This window comes from Frankliniella occidentalis, unplaced genomic scaffold (genome assembly GCF_000697945.3).
Source record: "Frankliniella occidentalis isolate FOCC.00 unplaced genomic scaffold, Focc_3.1 Scaffold10, whole genome shotgun sequence".
Taxonomy (NCBI): domain Eukaryota; kingdom Metazoa; phylum Arthropoda; class Insecta; order Thysanoptera; family Thripidae; genus Frankliniella; species Frankliniella occidentalis.
Genome location: NW_026267140.1, coordinates 175,580 through 179,508, shown reverse-complemented (window position 1 = coordinate 179,508; position 3,929 = coordinate 175,580). Strand labels below are relative to the sequence as shown.

Below are 3,929 nucleotides of genomic sequence, written 5' to 3'. Positions count from 1 at the left end.
ACTCTCTGGGGCTCTTGGTGGCCACTCAGTGGGGCGGGGTCGGCGGGGCCAGGGCCTCTTCCCAAACCGAGGAGTCGGTGCGAAACAAACAAGTTTCCCCATCGAGCGCTGAGTACACGGAAAAAAATAATTCGTTGCTTCAACCCATGTTTGAGTTGATTTGGAGCTTGCAAAAAGAATTCGTTGTGGGAACACAATATCCGTTGTTTTAATCGAGCGTTTGCTGGTAGAACGAATTCTTAGTTGTGTGAGCGAATAGATCGTTGACGAAGTGAATAAAGCTGATTGCTGGAACGAAAGCGTTTTTAGTTGAATCAACGATCGCCTTCGCTCTCTCAGCGATGTGTTCGTTGCTCCAACGAATTTTGCGTTGCATTAGCGAACACTTGGATGAGACAACGAATTTGTTCGTTCTCACAACCCAACAGCGTTAGTGATTCCTATATCAACCTACGTATGAGTTGGATGAACTAATTATTTTTCTCCGTGTACAGTTCCTGATTCTGTAATACCCGATATGGTATAGTGCCCTTTTTTGTCAATAAAAAATCGTCGACGAGAAGGACGGATACATTGTTGGTACTTGGTGAGGTAAGAGATTACTATTGGTTCAACTGACAGTGGCAACATCCAGGCCTTTTAAAGCACAATCAAGCCGAATCAAGCAATAATGATACGACCATCCAATGAACCACAATGTCCATTCATGTTTCATTTTTTTAATGCGATTTATGTAATTGTGTGAGTTAAAACATGTTTTGCAATGTCTTCGCATAACTGGCACCGAAAATAATACTTGACCCTAGCACCGCCTTGCATACGAATTTCTTTTTCATTTTGCTAATAATGTTCACGGTCGTCTCTAGGAAATCGGTCCGTATGTCTTCAGAAATCTGGCCGCCGAATTATCATAGTTCCGTTCCGAATAGGTCAGAATCCACACCTCCACTTTACCATTCCTCCAACTCATTCCGACCAAATTACAGATCGCAACGGAATGATAGAGAATTCGGACATACTCCAAAAGGTATGCCCCCACAGTGAACGCATTGATGCGTCCGCGTCCGCCCCCAGTCCGCCCGCCCAGACAGATGTCTGCTACTCTCTTTACGTTTTCGGGCAAGTTCGCGAGGGCGGACTGCGGTCATCTGTCCGGGCGGACGGACTGAAGGAGGAAGGCCACCGGCCACGACGGACGCGGAGTGCAAACGGTCAACTTAACAGTATGGCTTTGCTGTTTTAATTTTTCATTTAGCGATATTTTGGGTCAGGCGTTCAGCCAATATTTTGATTCTTCTTCGCGCGTATTCACAGTCGCTAAGAGAACAATGGAGTTTTAACCAAATGTTGAAAGGAATGGAGAAATAAAGAAAATAAATAAAGAGAAACGATGGGTTATTTTACTTACCGGCTGAACAAGTTAGGTTATGTAATCCTCAACGGCACAAATCACATCACAACACCACGACACTGTAATAATTATTAGCAACTGCTCTTTGCGCGCTTAGCGGCTCAACGACATCCGCTCACCATCCAGGCTCGTCTACACTGTCACAAACAATGACCCAAACCCAAACCCGCGTACAACCTCGCCCGCGCGGCGGCTCGGCTTGGCTCGGCTCGACTCGACTCGACTCGGCGTTTGTTTGGTTTTTATCTAGTCCGGCGGACAGGGCCGGCAGATGCGGACTGAAACACGACACGGCGCGCGGCGGCGGCAGCGCGGCACAGCTCTGCCGGTGTTGATCCCTCGACCGGGTCTCGGAACTGACTGGCACTGGGGCGGGCGGGCGCAGGCGGCCGGGCCGGGCGGGCCTTGCGGCTGGGCGTGCACCCCCACTCCGCCCCGCCCATCTCCCGGCCGCCCCCCAGCAGCAGAATCAGGTTGCCTGCCTGGCCCAGCCTGAACCCTCCAGCTACCCTTCCCCTTCACTGGGTAGGTAATACTTAGCCACGGCTTACTTGTCGAATATTCAGCAGCTCTGAAATGAGACCAGCACCCAGAGAAGAGAAAAAGTAACGAAAACACGCATGTCGATCAGTTAAAAGTGTATTTTAATGTTTCAAAATACTATTTAGTCATGCACAACTCTACACATGAGGCCCACAAGTCACTTTTGTGAATGGCCTGCGGCGGGTGAGTATGATCATCCTCGGATTACATTCCATGAGCAACGACATGATAATACACGGGCGCATACATATCGAAGAGCTGCTTTGAAATCATTCGGTCCGCATTGGATGTAGGAGAAAGCACAACTTCTTGTCCCCCGCATTTCCTTTCTGGATCCGGCCGAAACACCCTGTGTCGTCGTTTCCTCGTCGTTTTTTTTCTGCCGTCAACACTCGAAATTGATTCCGCGGTCTGCGAATGCAAGCTAGCGGAAAGAATCATGTCAGACCCCCTGTGCTTTAAGCCGAGCCCGCGGGCCCCTCCTCCACACGCACGCGCAGGTCCAGGCAACAGGTCCAATTACTTGCCTATCCCTCCCGACGCAGCCTCCCCGGCCCGGCCCCGCCCGGCCAGGGCCTCCGAGGTGCTTTTCCGTCCGATCACTTCCCAGCGCTGCCGATCCCAAATAAACGTCGAGGCGGAGTGTAGCAAGAAAGCGGGGGACTGGGGGAGGGAGGGGAGGAGTTCGAGGCGAGGGGTGAGGGAGAGGGGAGGGCACCCCAACACGGGATCAGGAGGTAGGCCCCCCGGCTCAGCCTAACTGGGGAAAGGGAGAGGGGGTGAAAACGGATCAGATTCGTGCAGGAAACAGCCAGCCAGCGAGCGGGGCCTTATTCCTGGTTGAGGGAGAGAGGGGAGGGGGCTAAGGCTCCAGAATAAGCGCGTGTGGGTAGGGGTGTGGAGGGGGGGGGGCGATCAGAGCTGTTGCGATAAGAGAGGAGGGCGAGAATGCAGCACGGTGCGACGTTGCGCTGGTCTGTGGTCTAGTAGGTGGTCCACGTACGCCGTACGCCGCACAAGTACCTCGTGACCCTCCCCACAGAGTAGGAGTCTGGGCGCCCCGCCGCAGCTGCAGGCAAGGCCTATAACCATGCACGGCCCGCGCCCCGCCACCCCGCCGCAGCCGCACCTAGCCACCGCCATTCTCTCTCCGACGTTTCAGTTTTATATTCATGACCAGCAATATATCATTTTCGCTAAAAGCGCCTGGGCCTGGGCGCGCCTCTCCGGGGCGTGGCGCGGCGCGGCGCGAGTGACGGGGAGTGGGCGCGTCGATTGCGAACAAGCATGAGGGATGTCTTGTCTGGCACGGCCGTAAGCGGGTGAGTGCGGCCGGTCGTCCTCCCCCTCACCGGCAATTAAATGATGAACGCCCCGCAGGTGCGTTGTTTGTGGTGTGGGGGATCTGATCTGGCTGAATCCTAATATCAACAACCCCCAAAAAACGCTCCTTTGAGAGAACAAAATTTATTTTGCTGTAACGGAAAATTTCGTGCAAAGATCCAATATCATGATTTCGTCAATAGCATAAGCACCAATCTTGAAAGCAATTATGCATGATGCATAGGGTTGGTACGTAGGGTTGCCCCCAGCGCCCCAGTCCAACAGTACCCGGCCCTTGGACTCGGGTACAGTTACAGTTGCCCTTTGTGGTCCGGGCTAACCGCACCTGCAGGTGCTTAGCCATGGCTTAGGGATTCGGGTTAGGTTGGCCCCCGGCCCTACTACTGTACCCGGCCCAGGAATTCGGGTACGGTTGCTCCGGGGCCCAGGCCCAGGCCCAGGCCAACCGGCCAACCGTACCCGTACGAAAAGGAGGAGAGGGGGTGGTCTCCAGGACAGCACACAGCACCCGCTACCTAAGCTATCCTCAGAGCACGCCGCCCGGGGTGGCCGTAGTCGCACCTGGCACCTCCACTGGATGCCCTCACATCACCTGAAGCAGCTTGCACGAGGCCCATAACGTACCGGAGAA

At 53.8% G+C, this 3,929-nt stretch overlaps 2 protein-coding genes across 2 annotated transcripts in view; one reads left to right on the top strand and one right to left on the bottom strand.

Moving 5' to 3' along the window:
* Window positions 1–1,789, bottom strand: part of LOC113215259 (neuroligin-2-like) — a 197,278-nt gene extending 195,489 nt beyond the window's left edge. Inside the window, exon 1 of the mRNA XM_052277349.1 lies at window positions 1,409–1,789. The gene's annotated coding sequence lies outside the window, so the exon portion shown is untranslated. The remainder of the gene's footprint in view (window positions 1–1,408) is intronic.
* The window catches only part of LOC113211900 (dnaJ-like protein 60), a 12,143-nt gene that overhangs the window by 2,740 nt on the left and 5,474 nt on the right, over window positions 1–3,929 (top strand). The window lies entirely within an intron of this gene.